We start from the raw sequence: 11,969 nt of genomic DNA on the forward strand, positions 1-11,969 counted from the left end.
CAGTCATCCACCCAGACAACATTCCATATGCAGGAAAATCATTAATGGTCCACATTAAGTTAGCACGCAAGTTGAAATTTTGCTTAGTTGATATATCATATGTCTCAACTCCATCATACCACAACTGTCTAAGCTCATCAATCAGAGGTTGCAAATATACATCAATCAAACTCTTTGGATTGCGGGGACCGGGAATAACACAATTTTAAAAAATATATGGACTAGTCATACACATTTAAGGCGGAAGATTATAGGCGTAATAAAGACCGTCCAGCATGAATATGGTATTGCAGAAACAGAAAATGGCGTGAAACCATCAGCACACAAACCCAACCGAACATTCCTCGGTTCACTAGCATACTCCGAATACGTCCTATCAAAATGCTTCCAAGCTTCCCCATATGAAGGATGACACATAACACCGGGCGGCCTTCTATTTTAATAGTGCCATCTCATATGAGGAGCGAAACTCATCGATGCGTACAACCTCTTTAATCTAGGAATAAGAGGTAAGTAATGCATCAACTTCACAGCAGCCTTCTCCCGTTAGAAACCCGCTTAAAACGAGGTTTTTCACAAAATTTATAACTTTCTAGATCTGCATCACCCTTATAATACAACATGCAACCATCTTCACAACAATCAATTCTCATAGACGAGAGTCCTAACTTAGAAACCAATCTTTTAGCCTTATAGAAATCTTCAGGTATGTTGATAGTTGGGTCAACTAGTTCACTCATAAGGCCAATGAAAGAATCCATTCCCGCTTGAGAAATATTGGTATCTAATTTGATACTTTATAATCTAACTGCAACAGACAACTGAGAGTGCATACTCCCTTCCCTTAGTGGACGATTAGCAGTCTCTAACTGTTCACAAAAATATTTTGCCTCTTCGTTAGGAGGTTGTTCAACACTTTCATGGGTTTCAAAATCGAAGTGCATCCCAAAAGTATCCGCAACCATTTCATGGTATCTAGGATGTTGAACGTTATTCCCCACCGACCTACTACTTTCACCAACAACTACGTTATGAAATACACCATCACTACCATCAATCTCTCCATGACTAGTCCACACAAAATAATTATCCATAAACCTTTTTTTTATAAAGATGAGTCTTAACATCCTCCGATCCAAAAAAGTTCAAACACTTGCACTTCACACAAGGATGGCTAATCATCCCTCCAATCCGAAACGGTTCAAGTGACATTGCATGCCTAATAAATTCCTTAACCCCTTCTATAAATTCTTCCCTAAAAAACCGACGGTTAGGATAATTCCTATTATATATCCAACTACGATATTCCATCTACATAAAGAACAAATAAATTACATGTTATATTAATTATAATTCAAATTAATTTATAGAATTAAGTAACATAATAAATTATAATTTGTTAGCACACTCAATTAATCTAGCATAATTAGTTATGCCTAATTTTCTAAAAGCAATAAACACTAATAGAACAATATTATCCCCTAAGTTAATAAACCCTAAATTTCTAGAAGCAATAAACACTAATATAATAATAAATTAAATTCTAAAATAATAAATTATTTCTAAAAGCAATAAACAAAATTAAGAGCATCCAACTTCATAAATTAAGAGCACTAAACCCTCGTTTATATAATTTATACACCACAAGTGAACTAGTTTAAATAATTTATACACCTCTATTAGTGCATAATCAATTTTAATTACAATGTAGTTCACTTTAATCACAATGTAGTTCAAAAACTGATATTAGGCATGCAATAAATTAAAAATTAAAAGAGTAATAAGGTAGAATACTTACCTTGAAAGAGAATGGTAGTGGTGGCGGCGGGAGGGTAGTGACGGTGGTGGAGGCAGACGCGCACGGCCGGAAGAGGTGGTGCTGGGGGAGGTGGGGTTTCGATTTTGGGGGTGGGGGACATGATTTTAGGTGGAATTTGGGTAAGAAGGTGTGAGAAAGAGAGGTGGAAGAGAGAAAGAAAAGAGAGAGGGAAAAGATGAAAATGGGGAAGATTTCCCGTCTGGTAGATCTAATTCTGATATTACGACCAGCTTCAGTCGAAAAAATCGGTCGGTAATAATAAAATAAGTTTTTGACCGTTTGACCTCATAATTTCTGACCGAATTCGATCGGAATTTTAATTTAAATATTTCCTATATATATATTTATTAATTATATATATATATATGTATATATATATATATTATCTATATATATATAGATACAACTCACGCACGCAAAATTAATTGATTTAACATCCTAAATTGTAATATTTAAATTTAATTAATTTTATATTTATATACATACAATTAGCTCTACACACACACACACACACACACATATATATATACATATATATATATATATATATATATATATATATATATATATATATTCTTTGCTCGGATACTTCATCGGTGGATCAATTAAAAATTCAATTATATTCAATTAAAACTTATTATAATTGAATTAAATTGTATTAATACAACTTAATATAATTGGATGCAACTCAATATAACTGGATCTATATCCAATATTAAGGTGCCCATTTAACTTCAAACACCGATGAATTTTTTTAACTTCCCATTAGCAAAGTACTAATGGGAAGGTGCCCATTTAGCTAGAAAATTACATTGTGTTTATGAAGTTAAAAAAATTATGCATATATATTAAATGTTGAATCCATTTATTTTTTTTGTGTTTATATTTTTATATTTTTTAAATATTGTTACAGAATGAACCTAGACACTTTACACAATGAACATAGATTGTTTCTTAGTAGTGTATATAACCTATATATAGATAGCAGATTTGTAGGAATCTCTTTTATTTCTTTCCTTAGTTAGCACCTAATGTTTATGTATATATATGTATCACTACATGGAACAACATACCAATTTGATTCTTCCATACCTTATTAATTATATGGTATTAGAGCCACATTTGTGGCTTCGCCGTAGTTGAGTTTGTCTCGTCGGAGTTGACCAAACCTTTCCGGCAAACACGTGAGGTGCGTGTGTGGTCCATTCTCTGTCCAGTTTTGTTCTCCAAGATTAGCTTGATTATCTTCGATCCATTGTTGGTAACAGAACCTTATTTTCGTGAAGAACAGACTCGGACAAGGTTTTATTACACCAAGTTTGGTCAGGTTTGAGTTCTTCTACTGTTTGGTTTGTTTTTGGGATTCTGAAGTAGTCGTGGAACAATATTCCTGCATCTGATTTCTTGTTTTGTGAATTGGTTTTTGTTGTGTCTTCCTTATAAGATACTTTGTTACAATTTGAGACTTGATATTATCTGTTAGGTCCTCCCTTAGCAGAAACTTTGTTGGTCTCTTATTTTATTTGATTTGGGGACAAATTTGTTTGGTTCTCTGATTGAGTGGATTATTGGAGTGGAGTTCTGTTAAACAGATTGTTGACTTCGTGTCTACGAGACATTTGTTTTGGTATCTTTTAGCTTTAGGGACCTCTGTTAATTTAATTGGTTTGTTATTCAAAGGAAAAAATGATGGTAAAAAATAATAATGCAACAACTCCTAGTCCAACAATTTTGGTGTCGGATGAGTTTCTAAAATTCTCTCAATCATAAATCAGTTAAGGAATCTTCTTCAGTTACTGCCTTGGCTGGGTCAGATAAAATATGTCTTATCACCTCTTCCAATAAATGGGTGATCGATTCAGGTGCCACAAATCACATGATAGGTAATCCAAATATTTTTCTAGCTTTCGATCACATAAAGCACCCTCTCAGGTTACTGTAGCTTATGGATCAACTTGTAGCAGTGTTGGATCTAGGACTGTTAAACCAACTTCCTCTATTACCCTATCATCTGTATTAAATCTACCAAACTTGGCCTTTAACTTGATTTCTGTTAATAAAATCACCAAAGACCTTAAGTGTTGTGTTGCATTTTTTCTCGATCATTGTTTGTTTATAGATCTTACAACAAAATAAGTTATTGGTAAAGGATATTTATCTGGTGATCTCTACATCCTTGATGAATGGGAGCCACGGTCTATTTCATGGTCTAGTGTTGTGTCTCCCTTTAAAGCACATTGTCGCTTGGGACACCCCTCTCTGCCTTTGTTGAAGAAGCTTTGTCCTCAGTTTCAGAATATTTCTTCATTGGATTGTGAGTCATGTCGATTTGCAAAACACCATCGCATCTCGCTAAGTCCAAGGGTTAATAAACGAGTTGAGTTAGCTTTTGAGTTAGTTCATTCTGATATTTGGGGACCATGTCCCGTTGTTTCCAAAATTGGTCATAAGTATTTTATCACCTTTGTAGATAATTTTTCTTGAATGACTTGGATTTACTTTATGAAAAGCCGCTCTGAAGTGTTTACTCACTTTTCTACCTTCTGTGCTGAAGTCAAAACTCAATTTAACGCTTCGATGCGTATTCTAAGGAGTGATAATGCTAATGAATACATGTCAGAGTTATTTCAATCGTACATGAGACAACATGGAATACTACATCAGTCTTTATGTGTTGATACACCCTCTCAAAATGGAGTTGCTGAGAGGAAGAATAGGCATCTACTTGAGACAGCTCGGGCACTTTTGTTCCAAATGAAGGTTCCTAAACAGTTCTGGGCTGATGCGGTCTCTACGGCTTGCTTTCTGATTAATCGCATGTCGTCTACTGTGCTTGGTGGTAATGTGCCATACAGTATTCTTTTTCCAAACAAGGCGTTATTTCCGGTGGAACCTAAGGTATATGGAAGCACATGTTATGTTCCAGATATTCGACCATCTGTTACCAAGTTGGATCCCAAGGCACCAAAGTGTGTTTTCCTTGGCTATTCTCACCTTTAGAAGGGGTATCGGTGTTATTCTACTGAATCTGGCAAATATTTGGTGTCAACTGATGTGGTATTTTCAGATACTACACCATTCTTCTATGCTCCTCCCATTTTTACAAGTCAGGGGGGAAGAAGAGTGGCTAGTATATCAGGTTACTCGTACTTTGACAAAATAACAAGATGATGTTCCTCCATCTCCTAGTTCTATCGAGCACCAATCTACTACTTTGCCTTCAGCACCTGCTCCAACTGTGTTAGCAAGACCGCCAATTATTCAAGTTTACTCGCGGAGGCAACAGACGAGTGGTACATGTTCTGCACCAGTTCCTTCGTCATCAGTTCCTTCATCATCAGATTTGCCTCCACCTAACCCTCCAGAAAACCTTGACCTTCCAATTGCTCTTCGCAAAGGTATGCGTACTTGCAAATCCACATATTTTATTGCTAATTTTGTTTCCTACGACCACTTGTCTCCTGTATCTAGATCTTTGATTGTGTCTCTAGACTCTGTTTCTATACCCAAAACGGTTAAGGAGGCTTTGAATCATCCTGGATGGTCTAAAGAAATGCTTCAGGAAATACATGCCTTAGAGAAAAACCACACTTGAGATTTAGTGGATTTACGTTGTAGAAAGAAAGCAGTGGGATACAAATGGGTCTTCATGGTCAAAGTTAATCTTGATGGCTCTGTGGCGAGACTTAAGGCCATACTTGTGGCTAAGGGGTATGCTCAGACTTATGGGGTGGATTATTCAGACACTTCTCTCTGGTTGCCAAACTTAATTCTGTCCGCTTGTTCATTTCTCTAGCTGCCTGAGAATTGGCGGAATTGCCACATATGAAATTGAGCACAGTTTTGCAAAGAAATAGCCCACTTGTTTCTCGAGAAGAGATGGAAAACATGTTCAATATCATTTGATTGAATAGTTGACCCAGCCCCTTGCCCCGGTATTGAAAACCGGTATAGTTTTAACAAAGAACTATCGAGGGTTCGAATCCCTCTCTCTCCTTTTTTGCTAATTGAATAGATTTTTTTCTTTAGTGGTTTTTCCCAACCTTCTATCCGAAAGAAAAGGGAATGGCTCGGCTATCCCACCTAGCCAAGCCAGAAAAATAGATTAGATATAAGTTAGATAAAATGAATTGGAAAAAAAAAGAATACTTAGGCTGATTCCAAGATGTATGATTGAATCAAAGTGATTTTTACTTCACTCAAGCATTGGATCTCATGTCTCATCTAAATTAAGAGGGGTCATGGAAAGAACAGGTTCAAAGTCACGATCAATTCCTTTTTCAAATCCTGCTGCAGCTGCACGAGCCCTTCCCGCGTCCTAGTCACTATGGACGTATCTGCCCAATTGACACATCTGAAGGAATCAATGTTGGACTTATTGGATCCTTAGCAATTCATGCGAGGATTGGTCATTGGGGATCTCTAGAAAGCCCTTTTTATGAAATTTCTTAGAGGTAACCGGGGTACGGATGCTTTATTTATCACCAGGTAGAGATGAATACTATATGGTAGCGGCAGGAAATTCTTTAGCCTTAAATCGGGATATTCAGGAAGAACAGGTTGTTCCAGCTCAATACCGTCAAGAATTCTTGACTATTGCATGGGAACAGGTTCATCTTCGAAGTATTTTTCCTTTTCAATTTTTTTCTATTGGAGCTTCCCTCATTCCTTTTATCGAACATAATGATGCAAAAAGCAAACGAAGCATGCCCAAAAGTAAACCAACCCCTTGGACTGCTACGAAAACCACCATCGGATTTCAAAGTAGCACGATCTAATTCAAAAATTTCACCCAATTGAGCACGTCTATCATATTTTTTCGCAGTAGCAGGATCACTATAACTGACGCTGTTGAGTTCACCACCGTAGAACTCAACAGTTACATACCATATAAGTTAATCTCGAATGTTATCAGTTCCGGTACGTAGACCAAATAATACAATGCAAGCAAAAGTTCCTAGATTCATGGAGATATAGAATAGCATATAAGTTATCATGCTTGCATATCCATCATTTGAGTCTCCAACAATTATTCCGATAATTACATATCCGATTTGGCCTATGGACAAATATGCAAGCATATGTTTCATGCTTGTTTGAGTAATAGTACCTAGAGAAATAGGTAAAAGAAATTTTCACCCAAGATTTAATAGTTGGTCCATTCTCAGCCTCGGTAAAGTCCATCTTGTTGCAATAGGAATGAACAAAAATAAATATGTTTTGGCTAATGTGATAAAGATACCAATTAGTGTTCCAAAGGCTTTACCCCTTTTATTTATGCCAAATAGCTCAGGAACAAATTGACCCGCAGGAGGATTTATTCAATCACATACTTTGGGCTCCTAGAATATGGCGCCCTTGGGGCTTTCTATTTGATTGTATCAAAAGGCCTAATGAACTGGGATTTCCCTATTGGTCCAGGTCATTTCGGGAGCCTTTCGTGCGGGTCGGAACTTACTCGACAAGGAATTTCGCTACCTTAGGACCGTTATTGTTACAGCCGCCGTTCACCGGGGCTTCGGTCGCCGGCTCCCCTGTCATCAGGTCACCAACTTTCTTGACCTTCCGTTTGGAATAAATTCGGCAGCGGATCGCGAAATCTTGGTGATCTTCTCTATCTAATGAATGGGGAGTCCGCTTTAAAATCGTCCGCCCTGCACCCACCCCCCGAGTATATGCTTCAACAGGAATCACACAAGGGTATATTAGAAACTTCTGTAGTAATAAGTCATATGGAATCAATGGATTCATGATAAAGTAATTTTATCACAATTAATATTTTTGGCTGATAGAGGGATCAAATGGTATATAGTTCATTTATTGGTAGCTTAGAGGATTAAAAGCATGACTCTTGCTTTCCAATTGGTTGTTTTTGCATTAATTGCTACTTCATTAATCTTTATACCATGGAATAAGGTTTGATCCTATTCATGGAGATTCCGTAACTATTCCAAAAATGGAAAGTTCGATACAATTGGGATTTTTTTGGAAATTGGAAGCAGTTATAATTCATGATCTGGCATGTACAGAATGAAAACTTCATTCTCGATTCTACGAGAATTTTTATGAAAGCCTTTCATTTGCTTCTCTTCGATGGAAGTTTGATTTTCCCATATCCTAATTTTTGGCCTAATTCTTCTTCTGATGATCGATTTGGCCTTTGCATCAATTGGATATTGCTTTTCTTCATGGTGATCTCCATGAAGAGGTATATATGGAGCAACCATCTGGTTTTGTTTTTCAGGGGGAGTATGGGAAGGTTTGTCATTTGAAGAGATCCTTATATGGCTTGAAGTAGTCCTCAGGCTTGGTTTGTTAAATTTAGTGAAGCATTTCAAGAATTTGGGCTGAAAAAAAGCAAATGTGATCATTCTATCTTCTACAAGCAATCAACAACTGGATCTATTCTCCTTGTTGTATATGTGGATGACATTGTTATCACAGGGAGCGATTATGTAGGAATCTCTTCTCTCAAGCCTTTCTTGCATACTAAGTTTCATACAAAAACTAGGGACAACTGAAATACTTCTTGGGAGTAGAAATAACTAGAAGCAAGAAGGGAATTTTTCTATCTCAGAGAAAGTATATTCTTGACTTACTAGCAGAAACTGGTAAGCTGGTTGCCCAGCCTTGTAGTACTCCAATGGTTCCTAATTTGCATCTTATGAAAGATGATGGCGATCCATTTAATGATCCAGATAGATACAGGAGGTTAGTTGGGAAATTAAACTATCTCACAGTGACTCGTCCAAATATTGCTTTTGTAGTGAGTATGGTTAACCAGTTCATGTCCGCGCCCACAGTTAAACATTGGGAGGCTTTGGAGCAGATCATATGTTACTTAAAAGGAGCTCCTGGACTTGGCATATTATACAGCAATCACGGCCATTCTCGCATTGATTGTTTTGCAAATACAGATTGTGCTGGATCCAAGATTGATAGAAGATCTACTACTGGTTACTGTGTAATTGTTGGTGGAAACTTGGTATCATGGAGAAGTAAGAAATAAAATGTTGTATCTAGGTCCAGTGCAGAATCCAAGTATAGAGCTATGGCACAATCAACGGGTGAGATAATGTGGATACATCATCTCTTAACTGAAATTGTGTTAAAGCATCCTACTCCATCAAAACTCTGGTGTGATAATCAAGTTGCACTCCATATTGCCTCAAATCTAGTATATCATGAAAGAACCAAACATATTGAATTTGATTGTCATTTTATTCGTGAGAAGATTCAGGAGAACTTGATTTCCACTGGCTACGTGAAGACAGCAGAGCAGCTAGCTGATTTGTTCACTAAAGCATTGAATGGCACTCGAGTTGATTACCTTTGTAACAAGCTGGGCATGGTCAATATATATACTCCAGCTTGAGGGGGAGTGTTACAGAATAACCTAGACACTTTACACAATGAATATAAAACTGTTTTTTAGTAGTGTACATAACCCATATATAGATATCAGATTTGTAGAAATCTCTTTTATTTCTTTCCTTAGTTAGCACCTGATGTTTATGTATATATATGTATCACTACATGGAATAATATACCAATTTGATTCTTCCATACCTTACAAATATTTTCATGAAAATTCTGCCTCCAAATGTGTTGAGAAAACATAGATAAGAAGGGACGAGTTCATGGGAAAAAATGGGTAGTTGGAGACTAAGCGGTGTGGCAAACTAAAGAGGGAAATGTGGAAAAAGAGAATAATAAGCAGTCACATAGCTAAGTTATAAAATAATTTGCAAATCCGACCTTAGCTCAGTTGGTAGAGCGGAGGACTGTAGTCGGTTGATCCGCAGCTAATCCTTAGGTCACTGGTTCGAATCCGGTAGGTCGGATAATTCTTTTGGTTCTCTTTTTTTGTGAAAGTTATCGTTTGGTGTATATGGAGGTTCGACATGAAGACTAAACATCGATTCCTTCCTCGTAAAATTATATCCAAGAAAATAGATACATAAATGGAGACAAGTTGTCGTACCTCCATATACACTAAATGATAAAGAACACATGCATGTTCTCAACCTAAGATTGAGTAGTCTAAACCCTAATGCAAGTGTCTATGTGAATGTGAATAAAATGTAATATGAATAATGACAGCATGATAGATACTATGAATGGAATCCAATTTACATTATTAAAAGTTTTGCAAAAAATATGCAAAAGATTATAATAAGAATAATCTAATCATTGGACCTATTGTAATCACCATGTCCCATCTTTGGCCTTTGGGTGGCAATAATTAATCCTCCAGCAAGAGACCAACCGAAGAGAGTGATATATTAATTCACCGCAAATACGTGGAGTTTGACAGTTTTCTAAAATCAATGAGATTGAAGAATAGCTCCTCAAGTATTTATAGCATAGTGCAGGCTGAGTTAGCAATTTTAGCTAAGAATGGACTGAGATAAAGGAAATACCAACAAAGAATGGGTGGGAGTTGTTCATCTAATTTTTCAGGTTACAATCTCATAAGATAAGGAAATGCTAACGAGACTAGAAAGTTAAAACAGCAGTTTTATTTGGCAAACGGAAATATGATAACTTCGGGAGAAGGGGTGCTCTCCTATCTTTTGATTAGGAAAGCGGCACATATCAGGAGTAGCGACTGTTTATTAAAAATACAGGACTCTGCTAAGTGGTAACACGATATAGAGAACAGAATGAAAGTCCGAGTACAGTAAAACTATCACAAAATAAATATTAAAAAAAAAACAATACTATCACATTTATTTATAAAAACTGAAAGTAAATCGTAAAACAGTCTTTGTGCTTGAAAAACGAATATTTAGAGCGATCCCTTAACAGAGATTACCCACCATTCATGCAGTAGGTATGAGAGAGGTTTAGTTGTTGGAGCAGCAAGATTGCATGTTTACAAAGTGCATCACCCATACCATTATTACCATGATACAGTGATTTTTTGGCATTTTTCTTGTGGTTCAAAATAAGTGATTTTTCCAGATTTCAAGAATGAATTAATTATTTTTTTCCTACATTGTCCTTGGAGTAAATAGTGTTGGAATATGTGTTAGGAGTGTTTATGTGAGATAGTAAAGGTTAATATGGTCAATTCTATTGCTAATTAATGCTAAAAGGTGGATTTCTTAATCTGTGTGAAAACATCCAAAAAATCACTTATTTTGGACCGGGGGGAGTAATATGTGTTTGGGCTAAACTAGCCCAAAGACTCTTAACATGGTGTGATATTGTCCGTCTTGGGCCAAGCCCGCATGGTTTTTCCCAAAAGGCCTCACACCATTAAGAGATCCCTACACCTTATATGTAGACTCTCAATCTTTTCAGCTACCAATGTGGTAGTTTGTTCGCACACCCAACAATATGATCACCAGATTCTTCAAAGAACCTAAAATTGACACTGAATAGATAAACATGGCCACAAATCATATGATTTCGATTTTCTTCCTTGTAATGGTGCTGATTTCATCTGTTTCTGCAGCAAACAGTACCTCAAGATATCCTGGAAACTATTGAAGAGATGAGAAGAGCCAACTATTTCACCTTTGTAATATGGCCCCTGCAGACCTTATTCAAGGAGACATCACTTTCTTGATGCCAAAAGATAAGACACTTTCACAAATCTTGATCCCAGAAAACGATTCCTGCTCAGACATTCCATACATCACCATTGCTTTTCGACCACCTCAAACACTTGTCAACAGGCTCCATAATTCCAACTTCCAAACCCGACCTTGTCCTGAAAAGTGACCAATTCTGGAAACATGCGTATCTTTCTCAACAATGCCCGAATAGCTAGTCCAAATATATGTAATAAAAGTGCTTCCATCAGATGCCATGGTATTGATCAAGTCCTGCAGGAAGCCACCACCTTGGCATCTGATATCGATCATAATGCAACTCTTCCTATGTATCCACCTTGTCATAACGTTACAAGTCCGCCTTTTGAGCTAACAGCATCACCTCCTGTCATGTCACCACCATCAGTCAGTAGCAGTTTTAATCCAGTTCTATCACCTCTGAATTCTGGTGCTCAATATCCTCCAGTAGCTTGGAGTAACCATGTAGGAATAACTAGGCTTATCTGGTTGCTGGTGGCCCTGAAGTTGTCTCTTTGATTGAAACTTGGGATTCAAGTTGAAGCAAAGAATGAGAGCAAATTTGTACA

The 11,969-nt window shown here is 36.8% G+C and overlaps 1 non-coding gene across 1 annotated transcript; it reads left to right on the forward strand.

The window, feature by feature from the left end:
- The first annotated feature begins 9,572 nt into the window (after positions 1 to 9,572).
- Positions 9,573 to 9,663, forward strand: TRNAY-GUA. Its single transcript is given in 2 exon segments — positions 9,573 to 9,609; positions 9,628 to 9,663. It is a non-coding gene; the product is annotated as a tRNA-Tyr (tRNA).
- The last annotated feature ends 2,306 nt before the right edge of the window (positions 9,664 to 11,969 follow it).

The sequence above is a fragment of the Nicotiana attenuata genome, unplaced genomic scaffold (genome assembly GCF_001879085.1).
Source record: "Nicotiana attenuata strain UT unplaced genomic scaffold, NIATTr2, whole genome shotgun sequence".
In the NCBI taxonomy this organism is placed as follows: Eukaryota; Viridiplantae; Streptophyta; class Magnoliopsida; order Solanales; family Solanaceae; genus Nicotiana; species Nicotiana attenuata.